We start from the raw sequence: 19,959 nt of genomic DNA, 5'->3' as shown, positions 1-19,959 counted from the left end.
GGCCTGTGCAGCTCCTGTCAACACTGGGCCGAGGAGAGAGTCCCCAGTGGATACCAAACTTCAGGGAGGCACCAGAAGCAGCAGCACAGGCCCCAGCTCTTGCCTTCTGAGAGGCAAATGCAGACGTCCGGGCCTTTCAGGGCCTAGGGTTGTCTTGGGAGCGTCAGGGCCCAGGATGACTCTGCAAGTCCTTAGTGCGTCCCCATGAATCAGGAGGACCCAGACCTTGTCCCTTCAGGAGAAACAAAGGTGCAGGGGTGTGGCTGTGTGGCCGTGGAGTGACCCACGGGCCTAGAACAGGAGAGGCGGAGGACAGAGATGGCCCTGCTGCCACCCCCACCTCCTACAAGTCACACGCAGCCATACGCACGCCCAGAGCCCCGGCAGCTGCAGAGCCAGGGCTAATGAGCAGGACGGGCGCCCCATGCAAGTCCTGGCAGTGCCGGCAGCAGCTCCCTCATTCCCCCCACCCTGGAGCTCTCGTGCCGAAAGCTCAGACACACATCCGCCGCAGGGCCCCCAAGACCAGCTCTGCCTGTCCCTACCACGGCCATCCCAAGCCAGCCCTCAAGACAGTTTCTTGTACCCCTCCCGCCCCGTCAACCTCTGATTGCCCAAAGAACACACTGTTCCGCCTGTCCTCAGTCCCTGGGGCGCCCCGAAGACCAAAGCCACGCCTGGAGCAGGGGTGAGAAGGGCTCCAGCGTGACCCGAGGCCTGGGTGCGGGGGCAGGCAGGGATCTGCCCACTGGGTAGTGGGAGGATCGCTGCCCTCCCGGACAGGCACCAAGGCAGCAGGATGGGTGCTGCCACCAGGAGTAACAATGCAGTGTGTACATACAGACACACGCGTGCACACAAACACACACACATACACCCCTGTGTGCACAGGCACTGAATGGAACCAAAGCAATGTTCAAAGGAGCTCGAACTGTAGGACTTTTTTTTTTTTTTTTTGGTAAGATTTTATTTATTTATTTGTCAGAGAGAGAGCACAAGCAGGTAGAGAGGCAGGCAGAGGCAGAGGGAGAAGCAGGCTCCCCGCTGAGCAAGGAGCCCGATGCAGGACTCCATCCCAGGACCCTGAGATCATGACCCGAGCCAAAGGGAGCGGCTCAACCGACTGAGCCACCCAGGCGTCCCAGGACTCTTCTTACACGCCGTTCTGGGTTAGAAGCTCCCAGCAACATTTTTCTACAGGTAAAATCAGATTAAAGACCAAAAAGAGTCCGAGAAGAAAAAGAACTGTAAGAGGGTGTGTTGGAAAGGGCCCGAGAGAAAGGACGCTCCTGACACAACTGAGAGTGCGTGAGTCCTAACACAGAACAGTGCCTCGTTTAGGGTCAAGTTCTAGGGCCAGTGCTGGCACAGGGCTCTGTGCAGTCAAAGTCGCCCGAGGCAGTTCCGGAAATGCCGCGTGGACACGGCCTTGGCTTCTCCTTGGTCAGCTGGGCCACGCGGTTGTCTGCCCCCAGGGAGGAGCAGCTGGGGTGGGGGGTCACTGACACTGAGTGTGCCCCCGAGTCTCCACTCCCCTCGGCTCCCGGCTCAGCCGGGTCCCTCCTCCGACTCACCCCCTCCAAGCCGGCACAGCATCCCCATGTGCCCCAAGGACAGCGAGGGGAGCACCCACCCCCAAGGTCAAAGCCAAGCACGTGGTGTGAGTGTGTGTCTCCAGCACTGGAGGGCTGGGTGGGGGCGGTGGGGGAGCGGAGCACACGGGGCCAGGGAAGGAGGACTCACAGCCACAGGGCAGGGACACCTGCATGTCACACCCTTGCCCTGTAAATGGACTTGTTTGACCCGGAAGAGGGACATAGAGAGACGTGAGCAAACACACTCTAGAAGCTTTAAGATTTGGCATTTACTTTGTGTGTGGATAAGATGAAAAGCTCTGGGACTAGGGGTGAGGACTCACAGGGGTTTGCTATCAGCCCAGATGCCACTAAGCCCTATGGTTTGAGCCGGTGGGGCCCCTTTCCTTCAACTGAACACCCCTTATCTCTCCCTCACTAACGCTAATATGCCTCATCTTCAAGGGGTCAAAAGTCAATTCATGGGTCACTGCAAAAGGGGATGCCTCTGAGACCCTCTAGGGGGCAAAAGCATCCCACCTAGTCCACTCTGCAGCCACCATGGGGTGGGATGACCCGTGGCTCCAAGACCCATCGGAGCCACCTGTGCATGAAGGCATTCCAGATGGGCTGGAAGCCGATGAGCTTTCCAAAGCCTCCTGCTCCCACCGCTGCTACAGACAGCAGTTCTTCGGATGTGCTGTGTTCTCATCTCCCTCTGTGAATCACACAGTCAAGGGACGCGGTCAGAGGACCATCTGTGACAGAGGACAGAGAGCCATGCGGGATGCTCAGGGCTAAAAAGGTTGGGGGGATCTCGAGAGAATGTGGGAGAAAGTCACTCATGCACAGGTGTGGGGGGGTGTCCAAGATATACCCCCAAGTGTAAAACACCCAGCAACCCCTATCCCTGCAGGATCCTGTCTAGGAAACCCAAGAGCCCGGCACAGGGATGTGTTCACTGCCCTGTAACCACCCCAGCCTTGGAGGGAAAGAGGGGGCCCTTCAGACTGCTCCTGACTTATCAAATGCAACGTGATGTCATTATATTTTTAAAAGTAAATTGGAGAACAATACGTGCTCCCATTTCTGTAAGAACAGAATTTAAGAAGATTCTATCTGTGCGCATTTACCTGTTTGTAGGCATAGAGAAAGGTTAAAGGAATAAACAGCTAACCCTCCCCAATGGTTAACCTTGGAGGGTGGGGTGCGAGGAAAGATGCGTTCACTTCGAACGTCTTTTTTTTTTTTTTTTAAAGAGACAGAGACTCAGAGAACACAGGCCAGGGGAGATGCAGAGGGAGAGGGAGAAACAGACTCCCCGCTGAGCAAGGAGCCCAACATGGGGCTCCATCCCAGGACCTGGAGATCATGACCTGAGCAGAAGGCGAACACTTAACCATCTGAGCTACCTAGGTGCCCCTGAATTTTTTTTTTTTTTAAAGGCTCTATGCCCAGCATGGAGCCCAAAGTGGGGCTTGAACTCACGAGCCTGAGACTGTGACCTGACCTGAGATCAAGAGTCAGACGTTAGCCGACTGAGCCACCCAGGTGTCCCGACTTTGAACGTTTTTTGAATTGAAAATTTTTTAAAATGCACGTCTTACTTTGGTCATGAAATGATTTTTAAGCACACACCGAATAGAATAAAGACTGAAAAAATACCGACTTCACCCTTCCACAAACAAGCTGTTCCCAAAACAATCCCTAAAGGCTCTCCACTCGTGTCCCCTCTTCTAACGCAAGCACAGGACAGATGTTGGGTTTACCCGGGGACATACACTGGAAGGACCCAGAGTTGGCAGGAGGGCATTTAAAATAAAGGATGGGAATCCCTGCGTACAGCCCAGGGGCCATCCCAAAGAGGGAAGTTATTTCTACAATGATTTCTCCCAAGACGTCCAATTGCACTGTCTCTAAGTCACAATTTTATTTTGCCCGGTAAAAAAAAACAGGGTAGCTACGGTCTCCGCTGGCCCCAAATAAGAACAGAACTGCTCTGTCCCGAACCCTGAAACCCGCAGGGGTTCTGTGCTCAGGGGAGGCCGGCCGAGGAAGGAGGACCTTGGCGCTACCACCCTTGGCACGGGCAGGACCTACTAGTCCTTCAGTTAAAGCCATCTTCCCAAAAGCCCTCAGTCCTGGAGCCCACCTCTACTAAAAAGCATCCTTTTATCTTGTTGTTTAAGAAAAAAAAAATCTGTCGAAGGAGTAGTCCTGTCTGACAGAGACACATCCAAGGTGACGGGTGGCAGACGGACGTGGTGGGGGGGGGGGGACGGGCACGCGCCGAGGGGGCCACCAGAGAGTGGCAGACACACACTCACCTCCTTTTAGTCCAAGTCCCCCTCCGTGTGTCCGACTGACCCCAGAACAGTAAAACCATTGTTTTGACCCAAGATGGGGAAAGAATGAAATTCAGGATGCGGAACAAGGTGACCTATTTATAAAGCCTCCTTTCACCTGAAGATCAAATAAACTCCCTCCTCCCACCTCCCCCACCTCACACGTCGTGGTTGCAGCCCAGAATTTTGCAAGAGAAGCACCCCCGGAGCGGTCTGGTACTACGTCAACACAACCTCTGCAGCCTGGCCACGTGGCTGACCGGCTCTGCCTGCTCATTAGGGGCCCCGGCTCCTCAGGAACACGCTTTGGCAGGGGGCGCCCTCGGGGAGTGCTCCCGGCGAGCCTGGCCACGGAGACCCTGACAGGGGGTGCCACTGTTGTCCCCCACCGTGTCCCACCTGCCCGCTTGAGGAGAGATGTCTGGGGACACCCAGGAGGGCTGTGTTCGAAGTAAGGCTCTGCTCCTAGAACCAACAGAAAGCGTTGGTCCCTTCTGGGAAGTTCTGACGAGTGATTTTGGAGAGAAAATCCCGCACGGTCCAGAGCCCTAGCCTCTGACCTCAAAAGACCAAGAAGGCACCTGTTGTAAACACCTACGGAAGGACCCAAATTACTCATGGCACTTTCAGAAAGCGCTCGAATCAGTTGAATCTTGCCCCTGGGAAATCAGCATTACATTCATACAGAGACTAAAAATTAAAATAAAGAGTCACGCCGCAGCCCCAGGCAAGGCGGTGACGGCAACTACCTGTGCCTCGTTCGGATGAGAAGCCCTGTTTTCAGAGGGCCTCAGTGACATGCAGTGACACACAGTGACACACAGTGACACACGGAGATCTAACCAAAAGTCTACCAAGGCAGAGAGCGGCCGAGGAACCTACATTGGGGGCTGGGCACCCATCAGACTGGGCCCACCTGGTACCCCAGAGACAGGACCAGAAAGGCAGAGCAGAGAGTCGCCCTCGGCCAGGTCCACGGGGACCGTTCACGGGATCCCAGGGGAAAGGCTTGGGGACATTGGACCCTTCTTGCCCCAACCTGGCTGGGGCCTCCGGGGGAACTGGGGGGCCTTAGCAGTGAAGCCTCCCCTCCCTGAGGCACGTGCCCAGAGGGGCCTCCACAGAGAAATAAGGGTCCTCCCAGGAGCCCTGGTGTCCCTGCAAGACACTCGCTGGCCCGCTCGCTCTGGAGCCCACTGGCCTGGAGCGACTCCCCCTGCCGCCTGCCTCGATCATCCCCAGGAGCAGAAATCTGACTGAACCCAGGCTTTAGGGCCCAGAGGCCTGAGTGGAAACGGGTTATACTCTGGCCTCCTCCAGGGGGATGTGGGAGCCAGGAAAGGTCACCCCAAGACTCAATGGGCTGGCCACCAGGGGGGTGAGAAGGCTGGTCTGGTCTGCCTCTCCCACCCTGCAGATAGAGGTGATGCTCTCAAAGCACCCGGGGGTGGAGAAGGAGGAGAAAGGGAAGGCTCAGGACTCCAATGTGGAATTGAGATGCTAAAGCAATTGATAAGGCACTGGGCACACATAGTAGGTGCTTAAGACACACAGTAGGTGCTTAAGACACTCTGCACCTGGCCTTCTCCAACCCCTTTTTAACACCAGAGGACACGGATGGGAATCTTGAGTGTCTAGTGCAAAAAAGCAGTGAGCCAGGGAATACCATGGTAGGCACCGGTTATGGCCTTGTGGGGCAGCCTGAGGAGCCCAGTCCCCCAGAGGGGGCCAAACAGCAGGCATCCTCCCCGGCATTGCAGGAAGCATGTGGGGAGGCAGGAAGCTCCGTGTGGGGATGAACAACTTCCAATGCTTCAAGTGAAATAATGTGAGCTTCTTGGGTCAAGAGCAGGGCAGAAGTCCCAAGAACGTTCTCCAGAAGGAAGAGGCAGCAGGGGTGGTCTCCAATGATTATGGTCACAGGAGTGGTTCTCAAAGTGGGGGGGGGGGTCCTCCGGACTAGGAGGTCAGCCTCACCTGCTGGAGAGGTCTGATTCAGACCCTGAATCAGAAATTCTGGGTCTGGGGCCCAGCGGTCTGCGTTCCACGGAGCCCTCCGCCAGGTTAGGATGCTGTGTGTGTGTTCAAGGGCATCACAGCTCAACATTTTGGAATCTCGAATCCATACGAATGAACTTCTGGGCTCAGATTTCCAGCAACCATTTTTTAAGCACGGCTTGTTCCATCTTGATTTGAAATATTTCAAATGTTATACAGGCTCGTAAGAAATCGCAATTCAGAAGCATATACAGAAGACATTAAGAAGACATCCAAGTCCACTTGGAGCCAAGGATCACACCCACGTGCCAGCCCTCAGTTTGTTTATCCCAGGTCATAATATATTAGTCCCTGTGTACGACCATCTCTGTCACTTGTCTGTAGAGATGAATGTCAAAGTTGCTTGTAGTGGCGGTCCCGTGTGGGATAAGGGATTTCCCACAGCAGGCTGGCCTTAGAAAGCTTCCTCTCACAAGTTGGTGGCCCCCTCTTCCCACATCACTCTCAAAGTCTTGGACCTCAGGGCCCCTACCCCACTGTCGATTTTCAGAAGAAGAAGATCAAATGTCAAAGCAACCTCCCACCGGACTTCCTGGTCTTTGAACTGGTTATGGGGGCTGAAAGGGGCTCAGATTTCTGCACAGCCCCACCGGGCTGAAGACTTGTCACCTGGACCTCGACTGGAGTGCAGCCAAGGAACTTGGAAAGGATTCTAAAAGGAATCAGGGCTTGTGTCTCCTAGTGCAACCTAATCACCATTCCCTGTGTGCAATTTCACGGAACTGAACCGGATGCTGAGGGAGAGGTAAATCCCCATGCCTCACAGGCCAGCTGACAAAAGAACTTAGCCCTATTTCTAAAGCCACAATGGCTCACAGACTTCCTGTTCTATGTTGCTGGACCTCCTCCTCCTCTCCTGTCCACTTGAAAAGTCCTGAAACCCCGGGCCACCCCTGGCTAACAGGAGTCTCTGCAAGTCCAAAGGCAGCGAATCAATCACTCCTGAACTTCCAGGCTGGCCCAAGGGCCCAGCTGTCAGATCCCCACAGCACCAGCCTGTCACGGGAGGATGTGGGTAAGGCAAGGAGGCAGGACGCGGCCTCCCCCGCTGGGGCTCCTGGGGAGAACTATGCAGCCATCAGAGATGCTGGCCAGGAGGACCACGGCAGGACAGGCAAGGAAAAAGGTTTGCGATGGCAACCGAAATGAAGAACACCAACCCTATCTGCCCTAACACTGAATCTAGAACATACTATACAGGCATGCGCGGGAAAAGGGAGGAAAAGGAACCCAGAAAATTGAAAATGTGTCTGTGTTTCAGGTGACGCGCTTTCTTTCGAATTTCCTTACTGTTGTTTTATTACTTTTGGCAAAAACATACGTGGACGGACCCCCAGGCCCACCGGCGGATGAACGGGTAAGCCAGCTGTGGGCCACACACACAATGGAACGTTATTCAGCCATAAAGAAGAATCGAGGACTGACACATGCTACAACCTAGACAAACCTCAAACGAAACACTGATGCTGAAACCAGATATAATTCAAGGTCACGATACGATAAAGCCAGAATGTGTGACTCCATAGACAGGAGGCATCCTGGCGGTTGCCCACGGCCGGGGAAGGTGGGGAGGAAGTGGGAATGACTGTTAACGAGTCACGGTCTCTTTGCAGGGGAAAGAATGTTCTGGAACTAGCCAGAAGCGGTGGCCGCACAGCATCACGAACATACTAAAAGCCTCTGGATGGTACTGTTTTAAACCGTGGTTATACCGCGTGCATCTCACCTCGACAAACACAAAAACCACACACGAATGACAAGCGTCCACCCGGAGCTTGAAGAGGTCGGGCTGGGGGAAGGAGGCCCATAAGCCAGGGTTCCACGCAGGGCCACGGACAACGGCATCCCCAGGCAGGGCATAAGGAGTCTTCTAGAGCTGGGCAGTTGGCGCTCAGGGCTCCCCACCCCACCCCCCTTTCTTTCCTCCACGAGAAAGAGCGCAGAGCTGTGGTTTGGCACGCCCGCAGCCTGGACCCGGCACCTGCAGATCGAGTTTCTCCGGAGGAATCTGGAGAGCGTGCCTGCATCTCCGCGCCGCACCCGCAATGTGCTGGGGGGCGGGGCGGATGACAGACACAGAAGCTCCCCAGTCGGAGGACGAGGTCACGGAAGGACCCCCCCCCACGGCCCAGCGATCACCATTTGCACCCTCTCCGATGGGGGACTGAGGCGGGCTCAGGAGGGCCAGAGCTCCCAGGTCCCTGCTCGGGCACAGAGCCAGTCCACACCCCAAGGCCACTCCGAGCTGGCCGAGGCCGCGCGCTGCGATACCAGGAAACCATCCCACGGTGCAGACCCTGCTCACTCTGTCGACGATGTTGGTGCCCACCGGCCAGCGGCAAGGCCCGGGCTGGTGCGCAGTTGGATGGGACCTGTCGCCACACGAAAACCTGCTCCCATGGGTTGATTTTCTGGGCTCTCAAGAGGATTTTTGCTCACAGGCCTGGGGAGACCTAACCCTCGTGGGCTGGGCACCATGCTCTCCCACGACCCTCTCTGGCTGGACTCACTCATGAAAAACGTGGGAAGTTGGGAAAACGGGACCATGCTCAAGGCCTATGTGCATACAGCAGGTGCTTACAGAGTATCCGGGTTGCATACTCACCCCATCCCAGAAGCACCTGCTGAACCCTGGGGTGGGGGTGGGGAAGCACGGGCTTCCCAAGACCCTTTCCTTGTTCCCTAGTCCCTGAGGATCCCAACTAAGTGGATGATGTGAAAGTGTGGGCCACATGTGGTTGGTGTCCAGGTGAGTGCGACAGTGTCTCACCTTGGCGGGCAGAGAGCATCTTCTGCAGGTGCAAAGTGGTAAGTACGGGCAAAATCAGCAAGACAGTCGCCCGCAGAAGTGATCCAACCTCAGAGGTGGAACGCACCTGTTCAGCTGAAGAACCCTTGGAAAACACCTAAGTCCAAATAAGGCGCCTTAGGGTCGGCATTCATTCCAAAAATATTTATTAGGCACCTCCTGTGTACACACAGGTAGAAATCATCGCCTTCACGGAGCTTGGTCTAGTAGGGGAGATGGCTAGCTAGTGATCCTGTGAACAATTAACGCAAACTTCAAGGGCAGAGGTTGGTGTCTGTTGTGTTCACTGTGGCAGCCCCCAGGCCTCGGACAGTGCCTGGGGCATAGTAGGTGCTCAATAAGTAAGTGTTGAATGACCAAATATCTAATGCAGGGTCAAGCAATATGTGTCGAAGAAAAATAAGGCACAGTAGTAAAGACGGAGCCAGAGATGGGAGCATGGGGTGAGGGAAGGTTTCCCTGACACCGAGAGGTAGACGGAGACCTGGAAGAAGGAGAGGACGAAAGTGTGCGCCTTCTGGGCAGAGGGAACGGGAGGTACTAAGGCCCTGAGGTGTCAGCACACTTGGCATGCTGGGAGAATGACAGAGGGGCCGTAGGGCTGGAGGGCAGGGGGAAGGCTGTGGAAGGAGGCCGGGTAAGGGCTGTGCCGAGGGCAGGCACACAGGCCTTGCTGACTCTCCAGAGTCAGGACTCTGGACTCTGTCTCCAGTGTGATGAGAAACCAGCAGAGGCCTCGGAGCCGGCAGAGGACCCAGCCTGACTTCTGCTCTCCCGGAATCCTTTCAGGCTGCTGTGGGGAGAAGGGGCTGCCGGCAGCCTGAGTGACTGTGGGGGACCGTCTGAGGCATCAGTGCAAGAATGCAGCTTGAACCTAAGGGTGGTAGAAGCGCCAGGCTCCAGAATGTAACCAGAATGAACTACCACCCAATAGGTGACATTAGGCCTTGTCCAAAGGAAGGGCTTGTTGAAGAAAGGGATTGTTTAAAAAAGCTGGTGGTGAGTGAGAACACAGACCCAGCACCCAGGAAGATAGTGGCCTAACCCCTGGACCCAAGGACTCTTGTGAGCTCTCTGTCTGACGACAGCGGAGATACCCGGTTACAAAACAGGAAGGCCATTCAGCCTTGAGCTGTGGTTCTGTGGTTCCCATGAGCCACGTCTAGAGGCAAACACACATCTTCAGCACCCTTGACTGTCCTTCTCTTTACTGTATGTGAGCAAATTACCTCAGGCTTATACCTCAGTCTCTTGTAAGTTTGGTGGCTATCTCTAACCTGTATCAAAATTGGAGACACTGGGGTAAATAACCCGGTTCCTGAATCTACAGAATGTGGGTGGACCACAGTGACCCCAAGGGCCCAGCTGGCCCCCTTGGGATTGTCATCTGAGCAGCCCCACTCCCTCTATCCAAGACTTCTTGGAACCGAAACAGGATCAGTCAAGGGCAGCTTATTTACCAAGTGCCTACAGAGATGGAGAAGACCCAGGCTGTCTGAAGTTGGGCCCTTCGGGCTTCAGCTCCAGGAGCTGGGAGACTCGGGGCAAGTTCTCCGCCCTCTCTGACCCTCAGGTTCCTCCACCACTGGACGGGGGGGACGACTGTTCGATGTCATGGGTTTGACTTGAGGGTTAAATGAGGAGCTGGTGGAAAGCCTGGACTCAGTAAAGACCCAATACTGGCCATGCGTTTGTAATTTAGGGGTCTGAGGAGAAGGGAGGAAGGGGGGAGGGACGCCGGGAGGGTTTCTGGAAAGAGTGTCTCTGGTAGCTCTCCAGTGGTGGAATGCGGCCATAGCACAGCCTCAGAGATCGGCAGGGGGTGTCGGTGACTCAGCTCCGTGGCTGCCTCTCGCCACCTCAGGCCTCCTGAGGAAGTGCTCAGGTGCCAACGCTGTAAGGCCAGCCGAAGTCTGCCTCGACCGGATGCTCGCTGGTGCCTCCCCATCGCCCCCCGTGGTGCCTGCCCCAGGACACGGTGGCACCTGTGGGGGTGGGCCTGTGGTGTCCTGGGCTCTGCTGAGGCCAAGTGGCTGGGACACACACATCTGGAGAAGTTTCTTGGGAAAGCCATTTGGACCTGGGCTGATGTCTATCCCACTTGGGAAAGCAACTTCGATCTGGGCTGAGTCTATCCCACTTAACACATCTGAGAATGCAAAAGGAAGAAACAGGAAGTGGGGAAAAAGGGAAATTGGCCTGATAACCATTTAATGGGTTAGTCCTGGAGGGCAGTCAGGGCAGAGGAAGAAGCAGCCAGAGTGAATGTGTTTGCTTCTCCAGCAAGCGTGTTGGCAACAACTTTGGAAATGCAATACTTGCAAGTCCCAGATCGGCCATTTGGGCTGGGCTCGGTCCCCCTGGTCCTAGGGCCCCGTGAGGGCTGCAGGTGCACGCCTTCCGTGCTGGCCTCGGCAACATTAGCCAGACCAATATCAGAAGAGTACTTCCTCTGCAAGCGGGACTTGCCATAAAATACAACCGGCAGGAGGGAAATGAGGGGCAGAGGACGTGCCCCACACCCCTCAAGGTCACGGACGCGGGGCAGCTCAGACCACAGCCCCAGGTGCGGGAGCCCCTCTGCTGCCCCCCTCCCGCTGTGGCCGGCCCCAGGGACCGCCTTCCTGGCTGGGCGGTGAGTTTCCACAGCTGGAGGAAGACCACAAGCTCTTCTCTCCCGCCGAACACACTGGATGTTTCTAAGACCGTCCCAAGTTTCCGTTCCCATATCAAGAGCGCCTCTTTTCTGCTGAGGCAGCAAGACCTGCCAACAAAACAAGCGGCCGGGACCCGCGTTTTCCTAACACAACGCCCTCCCTTGAAACGTGCTGCAGTGAATCACTGAGGTTTAATGGTATCGGCAGCTGGGCCGGGGGGAAGGAATCCGTGTGAAAGGCGGACGGCGCAGCCCGAGCCGGTCCCCACGCGCCCTGCCCCAGCCCCCACCCACAGAGCCCACCTCTCTGATTGACAGCGGCCTCTCTCCGGGCCCCCAAACGGAAAACCAGACACGACTGCGGTCCTGCACGGGGAGCCGTCCAACTCCCTCCCCGAGAACACCCTTCCGGGGCCAGGGAACAGTCACCCCCACCCCGCCACCTACCGCGCCCCGCATCTGGAAATGCAGAGTCCCGGGCCCTGCCAGGTGCTCTGGGCCCAGGTCCCAGGCGGGCCACGGAGCGGGCCCTCCCCAAGGCAGTGGCCTGGACAGAACATGCGCCAGAAACAGAACGGAGGGGCACCCGGCCCTCTCCAGGAAGCAGTCTTGACACATCACTGGCTCCTCAGAGACCAAATCTAGAAGCTGACAAGGTTCACAGAAGTAATGGGCACAGCCTGTCAGGGAGCAGGGGCCCATAAAACAGGCTGTAGAGTCTCTGGCCCACACCTTCTAGAAGCCCCTGCCACGCGCAGTCTGAGAAGACCAAGGTTTTGGAGCCCCTGCTGCAGGCCCTCCTGGTCTCACAGTTCTTCAGGGGCTCCCGTCCGCCCGCCCTCCGAGGCCTCCGCAGCTCTCCACATCTCCCCTCAGCAGCGAGCCGCGCCAGCCTCGACGCTCTCTGGGCGCCTCCCTCGGTCTTACGGCCACACCTGCTGTGGTCCCGACCCTTTCACTTCAGACAACCCCACCCCCTGGAATCCTGCCCCTCTGTCTGTCCTGGCACTCTCCGTCCCAGAGCCTCACACACTTCTCCTTCTCCCGCAAAACCCTCCCTGCCGAGTCACCTCGGGACCCTGGGTCCTGCCAGAACCCAGAATGCGAGTCCCCTGGGGCCCCGGGGAGCATCCTGGCTGAGTCCCACAGCCCTGCCGGAGACCCACCCCACACGGCCGGCCAGCAAGGGGCCTCACAGTCTCCCGGACACCTACCGGCAGATCCAGAGTTCTGGAAGGTTTCGGGCCGGTGTCTGGGGAACGCGTCAGGAGAGAAGCCCGTGGGCCCTCAGGTTGGGGGTAGAACTGAGGAGGGGAGGTGGCCCCCGGAGCTCCGGGAGCAGGGTGCCCTCCCTGCCAGCAGCCAGGCCCGCGGGTCCCCCAGGCCTCCTTTGCCGGGGCTGGATCAGCCCTGGCCTGAGTGAGCTCCACGGTCACCAAGGGGAAGCGGCCCTTGGTTACCACCGGCCTGGAGAACACAGAAGGCCAAACAAACACTGGAAAGGCTCCTCCACAGACTCACTCCTCGCTGCTGGGAACAATTACAAGGTAATAGGCCAGTTTTTAAAAGCCCTCCAGAAGGGAGGCTGTGGGCCCAAGGGGAGGCCACTTTGTAACCCGTTCCCTTCCTGCTGCCGCTGCTACCGCTGCTCCAGGACCCGGGGACCCTCCCTCCGTGCACTTCAGGGAAGCCCAGAAAGGCAAGGCTGGAAGTCACAGAGGAAGCGGGGCCAAGGCAGAACCTTACGCGGACGCTGTACCCATCTCGGCAGCTAGTAAGTCAAGGTTTCAAAATGACAGGTGGGCCCCGCTTGGCAGCGGTGGAGGTGACGTCCCTGTAGACCTCAGCCCAGCCCGCAGGGGCAGCCTCATTAACAGCTCTGCTCCCTTCGCCCCCTTCCCAGTCCCCTCTGGCAATGACCAGCTCTCTTGTCCCCAAACAACTTGTCAAGAAATGAACAGAAACTCAACAGCTTACTGGGGGCTCCTGGTGGGGCTGGCGGGCGATGGGCCAGGATCACACCCAAGCCACGGCTATCCCCACTAAGGCTATCCTCTGGCGGGGGGTGCTTCAGGCCCAGTCTGGGCACTGACCACCACCTGCCTCCTGTCAGAGCAGACCCGGAAGCCCAGGCCGTGGCTGTCCCCCAGACGGAGGCACCTCCGGGCCAGGGCTTCGGCTATGTTCCAGGTGCCCGTGAGCAGAAACCATAGGGGCACTATGGTGGGGACAGGGTAGGGGAAGACCTGAGGGACACTCCTCCAGCCCATCTCTAGGGGTCCCTCAGGTGGCAGGGGAAGGGGCACAGGTAAGGAGAGGGTTTTCTGCCCCCCACCATCCGCCACCGCGGATTTATACTGGAGCCTTATTTTCCGGCACTGATTCAAGCCAGGCTCTTTCTCCCCTCTGCCGCAATGAGAAGGAGGGAGCATCCCCCATTTCCTCACAAGGGACAGACTGTTAGCTCTGGACAAGGCAAGTGGCAGCAGGTCCAGATCCCCAGCCAAAGAAGAGACCCCTAGAATATCTGTCTTACTCTGGGATCCCCTACCCCACAGGGCACTCGGGGCAGGTGTTCTGCCGTCTTAGTTTAGTCATGCTGGTCTCGGGCTAGAAGAGCCAACCCTGGTTTCAGGGGCCTCCCGGGGCACAGAGACAGAAGACATGAAACACACAGACTGGCAGAGACGCAGAGTCAGAGACAGAGATAGAGAGACACATAGAAACAGTGAGAGAAAAACAGACACAGAGACAGATAGACAGAGGGACAGAAAGACAGGATGACGCTGGAAAGGAAGCACAAGGGACAGGAGGCAGGAGGTTGGAGGTCCCAAACCCTTAGCCTACGTCCATGTGGGGCCCCATGTGGCCAGAGTGTCCCCACCAGGAGGGCAGGGCTGAGGATGTGTGTGGGAGTGGCCAGAGGACCCTGCCCAAGCCAGGCAGGTGGGTGAGTGCTCAGGAGGGGGGGGGGGAGGGCAGCAGACAGCAGGTGCACCTCCACCCACCCCCAGCTTCGCCCTGCTCTGTCACCCCACAGAGAGGGTTTTTTGTCCCCAAACCAGGGAGGTCTTAAAGTTAAGACAAGCCAAGGACCTCATGGACCAGGCAGGCCAGGGGCTCCAGGGCCAGCGAGGGGTCCCCTGGTCATGGGTCCCCAGGTCCCCTGGGCCGTGCTCTGGGCAGAGAGGGCGTAGCAGCAGCTGCGGCAGCTCCACGGGGAGGGCCTGCACCTTGTGGGGTGCCCCCTCTCCTTTGAAAAGAAACCAGTACCTTTCAAAGTGAGGGCCTGGTTCCCCCAGGTACCAGGAGCCAATCTCCCCGTGTCCCTGCCCCACCTGGCCAAGTCCCTGCTTGTCCTAGAGGGACCAGGGGCCACTTTCCACCGCCTCCCTGCCCCGTCCCAGAGCGGTTCTCTCGGGATGGAGGATGGAGTCTCGGATCCCCACTCTGACATGCTGGGAATTGAAATGGAGCATTTCTAGGACAACCAGACAGAAACTACCAGAAAGCTCCTTCCCTACTCCCTTAAGCTAATGTGGTTTCTTCCAGATCCTCAGGTGTGGACTTTGTTCTGACAGGGGGAGGGGAAGGGGCCAAGAATCACTGGACTAAGACCCCACCCGGGAGCACCCCCTTCCCCTTCCTCCCTTGAGGACTCCCCCCCTGGGCAAGGCACCATTGCAGCTTTCCCCAGCAGGAGACCAGCTAGGGAAGATGTCACTGAGCGGTGTCTTCTGTTTAAAAACCCATAAACCTCCTTTCCCATAGTAGTCTTTCTCCTCACATGGTGAAGGGAAAACGTAAACCATCAGGAAAACGTAAAAAAAGCTTGACACTGTCTTGCTCTTTTCTAACCACAAATGATCGCCCAGCAAAGGCGACGGTCTGCTGGGGTGGGGAGACCGAGGCCAACAAGCCACGGCTGTCTGCGGCCTCAAGGGAGAGTCACAGCAGAAGCAGGTGCATGGCCTGCGGAGGGCTGCAGAGATGGGTGTGGGTGGAGGACGGTGGGATTCGCCGGGCTGTGCCTTTTGAGCGGCCCCGACAGAGCGCTGAGGTTCGAATAGCAGAGCTGAGCCGAGGGAGGCAGGCCGGAGAGACACTCTGGGCGAAGAGCCCGGCCAATGGCGATGGCCTATTTGGGACCCCGAGGAAGGTCAAGTGATGAGAGCGGCAGGAACATTTGGAGCATTAATGAGAGAGCACGCGTGCGAGACCTGGTCTGGAGCAGGAAGGTTGGGGGGCCGTAGTAGAGGAGGGGACCTTCCTGGGTGCCACTGCCCCGAACCCTTCCATCAATGCTTCTTGCTTGCTTTCCTGTCCTTGGGAGGAGGCAGATTAAGAACCAGGAAGGGAGGATTCGAATTTTTCTTTTAGGTAGACAAAAGCACGTTATCGACCCAAGAAATACCACTTCCAGCCAGCAGCGTGGGAAAGCATTGCTGATTTTTTCACCCAGGAAAGCGAGAGTAACGAATGCATCGTCTGCAGGAGGGCGGAGAGAAGGGAAGACAGGAATACACGGGAAGAGGAAAACCCTTTTCCAGGCACAGAGCGGGTCCTCAACGCAAACTGTACCGATGTTCCCAAGGACCTCACCGTGAGGGGGACACTCTGGGGCACTTTGCACCTGACACATACTAACGTATTAGGTGGCGTGATAATTACTGATCGCACGATCCGCGGTCAAATCCAAACCCCAAGGTCATCTCCTAGCCACTGACCACGACACCAGAGAACCGCCACCTTCTTTGAAAGCGCCAAGAGATCTTAAAGCCCACCCAGCCAAAATGCTTCGTTTTGTGAAAAAGCGCAGCTGCTGTGGGAGACGGAATGGTGCGTCCCCAAAAAAGGAAAACAGAAAATTCCCGGTAACATCTGATCCACGGCCGGGCATATACTCAGGAGAACCGGAAGCAGGTTCTCGAACAGAATTTTGTGACCCCCACGTTCACGGAAGCATCTCACCACAGCTACACGGCCGAAGCCCGCCGAGCGTCCACGGACAAACGAACGGATAAGCCAAGTGTGGACGATCCCCCACAAGGGAACAGAATTTAGCCTTAAAAAGGAAGGGCATTCCGACAGCACGAGGACAGGACGTCCGAGGAGAGAAGCCAGTCGCAAAAAGACAATGAGCGACGGCTCTGTAACTAGGAGGTTTCTAGAGTCATCGAATTCGTGGGCGGCACATGCAGTGGTGAGCACGATGGTGGACGCAGGGGCCGCGGGATGGGAAGGGGCGTTAGTGTTTCATGGGGACAGAGTTTCAGTTGGGGAATTCGAGACAGTTCGGCAGGTGGATGGTGGTGAGTGCGAATGGGCGCGGTGCCACTGAACTGAGCACCTAAAAGTAGTAAAAACAATAAATTGCATGTTGGGTATGTTTTAGAAGCACCTGGGTGGCTCAGTTGGTTAAGTGTCCGGCTCTGGATTTTTGGCTCAGGTCATGATCTCGGGGTCCTGGGATCGAGCCCCGCTGCGGGCTCCTTGCTGGGGGGGGGCGTCTGCTTGGGGTTCTCGCTCTCCCTCTCCCTCGGCCGCTCCCCTGTGTGTGTGCACTCTCTCTCAAATAATAAAATAAATATTTTAAAAAATGCTTTGTTTTATATAAAAATAAGGAAGAAAAACCTGAGGCACAGAAAAATTAAGTGAGGAAAGCGGGGGTCCCTCTACCCCAAGCTACGAGAGGAAATGCTGAATAAGGTTTGGCCAGCCCCCCTCAGCCAACCATGGCCATGGCCGTCCACACATTTTTCCCAGGAGCCAAGCTGGAGGGGGAAGTCGGCCCAAGCAGAGATAGTATGTCACCATTTCTTTGGCTAACGGGCTCCTTAGCTCTCTTTGCCAACCTCCCTTTCCCTCAGAATAAGAAAAAGGAGGCCTTGGCTATTGGCAGGTAGCTTCCGGGCACAGTCTGTGTGGGAAGCAGGGAACCGGGGAGGCCCACCTGCTTTTCACACCGTGGGTGCCTCACAAACCTGACGGGGAGGCAGCACGGGCAGGAGCTACAGGTGGGCTTGAAAAGGAAGATAATTTATGGAAGGCCGAGCCCCAAACGGCTAAGAAGCTGGGACAGGTTGCTGTCCAGGAAATGACTCCTGTCTCCCCTGGTCCCTCGGGGCTGCTCTGGGAACAGACACCACAGTGAGGAGACTACAATTCTCGGGGTTCTCACAGGAAGGCAGCTTCTGGCAGAGTCTGCCCTGGACTAGGGGCCTCTAAGACACATGGGGTGGCTGGCACCCTGCACACCCCATGAGGGCAGCTCGGTCCTCACTCCCAGCTTGAGGGCACAGAAGCCACCGGCCCGGGGTGCCCCGTGGACTCGCTGCCCTCTCCTGCCACCACCCACACTTCCTGTGGCCTCTGTTACCCTCCACGCCCTCAGACTGCAGAATCGAACGAGCTGACTTCAGGCCCCAGCCGCCTCTCAAGTCGTGACCTCCTCATCAATAGACTGAATGGCCCCAAACAGCATCTTCTCTGTCTCTCAGCTGTGTGTGAAAATACCGACCATGGCCTTGACCTTGAAACACTGGTTTCCTGCTTGGCGAGGCTCCCACCCCAGGTCCCCCGCAGGCTCTGCCTCCTGCCCCTTCAACACGGATTCTTGACGGCCCCTCCCTCCCTGGAGTTCTCTGCTCTCCCGGCTCTGGGGAGCAACTCCCCTGGACCATGACCCGTCCAGCAAAGAGCATCGCTCTAATGGCAACCCTGCCCCCCCCCCCACTCACACAGCTGCCCCCACCCCAGCCCAGCCTCCACGTCTCACCCAATCTCTGTCCTCATCCTCTCCATCGGTCACCAGATTCACACCCCTCGCTTCCCTGGACTACTCTTCTTGGCTTCACTGGCGCCAAATGGTATAAACACCTTCTCCCCCACCATTGCTCCAATCTGTCCCCACTCTCACGGTTAAGTCCCCATCACCGGCAAGGCGACCACAAGAGTTCCCAGACCGGCCTGCCTGCCCACAGCGTCTCTCCGACCCAGCCCACACAATCCGTCTCCCAAAAACACTCTCATTTGGGTGGCTTTCTTCTTTCTGAAAATTTGTAGCTCAAAAATGTATAAAAAGGGATGTGTATTTTCTTTTTTAAAATAATGTATTTTTAAAGATTTATTTATTTATTTGACAGAGAGAGAGAGAGAGAGAGAGACAGCGAGAGAGGGAACACAAGCAGGGGGAGTGGGAGAGGGAGAAGCAGACTCCCCACTGAACAGGGAGCCCGATGCCGGGCTCGATCCCAGGAACCTGGGATCATGACCTGAGCTGAAGGCAGACGCTTAACAACTGAGCCACCCAGGCACCCCAGGGGACATGTACTTTCAACACCTAAAGTGAACAGCTGTCGACAGTCTGTCACATTTGCTTCTGGTCCTTTTCCTGCACAAAGGTCAAATGGCCAGAGGCCCTGCATAGGCAATTCGGTGGCGGGGTCGGGGGGCGGGGAGTGGTGGGGAAGGTAAACAAGCGAAGGGCAAAGAAACTTGTATGAAAAGATGCCCCACCCCCCTGGTGGCCAGAGACCCACGGAACTGAAGTGATAATGAGCTACCGGTTTGTACCCCCGGGTTTCTACACAGTCAATGCAGAAATCGTGCCCGCTGCTGGTGGGGAGAGAGGAGCGCGCACCCACGTGGCCTGGGCCGTCTGAATGGGCACAGCTTTGGGAAGACGAAATCCGAACGGAAATCATCTGAGTGGTTGCATTCCTGCGGTGCCGGCTCACGAGGATCAAAGCGCCCGTCCTCAGGATGGCTGCGTAACGTTATTAGAGACGCTGCCATTGTCTGCTACTCCAGGCTAAGTGTATTGTCATGGATGGAAGAGCCATCAAGTGGACAGCTCTGGCACATCGGTACCATGAACCACTACACTATACTGCTGACCCTACGACGTAGCACTTGTACCGCTAGGCATTTATCCAAAGGTTATGAAAATAGTGATTCAAAGGGGCACCTGCACCCCAGGGTTCATAGCAGCCATATCCACAGTCGCCAAACCAGGGAAAGAGCCCAGATGGCCATCGACAGATGAATGGATAAAGAAGATGTGGTCTATACATACAATGGAATACTACGCAGCCATCAACAAGAGGGAACTCTTGCCATTTGCAACGACGTGGATGGAACTAGAGGGTATTAGCGCTAAGTGAAGTAAGTCCATCAGAGAAAAACAATTATCAGACGATTTCACTCACAGGTAGAATTTAAGAAACAAACAAATGAACGTAGCGGAAAGGAAGGAAAACTAAAATGAGATGAAAATAGAGAGGGAGACAAGCCACAGGAAATAAACTGAGGGTTGCTGCACGGGAGGAGAAGATGGGGTAACTGGGTGACAGGCGTGGAGGAGGACGTGACAATGAGCGCTGTGTCTTATATGCAGCTGATAAGCCACCGAACTCTACCCCAGCACTAATAATACGTTATTAATTAACTACGTTAACTACATTGAATTTAAATAAAAAATAAAAATAAAAAACAAGGTAAAGCCCCACCAGTGAC

General features: G+C 56.3%; 1 protein-coding gene and 1 long non-coding RNA gene across 7 annotated transcripts in view; one reads left to right on the top strand and one right to left on the bottom strand.

The window, feature by feature from the left end:
* The window catches only part of SPSB1 (splA/ryanodine receptor domain and SOCS box containing 1), a 66,307-nt gene that overhangs the window by 14,616 nt on the left and 31,732 nt on the right, over positions 1 to 19,959 (bottom strand). Inside the window, exon 1 of one of the 5 annotated variants that reach the window (XM_082685356.1) lies at positions 12,657 to 12,848. The exons of the other annotated variants lie outside the window; for them this stretch is intronic. The gene's annotated coding sequence lies outside the window, so the exon portion shown is untranslated. Of the gene's footprint in view, positions 1 to 12,656; positions 12,849 to 19,959 lie in introns of those variants that run through there. 5 annotated transcript variants of the gene reach the window in all.
* On the top strand, positions 12,907 to 18,763 carry LOC309841838. 2 transcript variants are annotated; one of them, XR_014299350.1, is made up of 2 exons: positions 12,907 to 12,989; positions 15,823 to 18,763. It is a non-coding gene; the product is annotated as an uncharacterized lncRNA (long non-coding RNA). The 2 variants fall into 2 exon arrangements; XR_014299351.1 differs by having other exon boundaries at positions 12,921 to 13,216.

The sequence above is a fragment of the Mustela nivalis genome (assembly GCF_964662115.1).
Source record: "Mustela nivalis genome assembly, chromosome: 10".
Classification (NCBI taxonomy): Eukaryota; Metazoa; Chordata; class Mammalia; order Carnivora; family Mustelidae; genus Mustela; species Mustela nivalis.
Note: the sequence above shows the minus strand (reverse complement) of the source record. Positions and strands in the feature narration are given on the sequence as shown.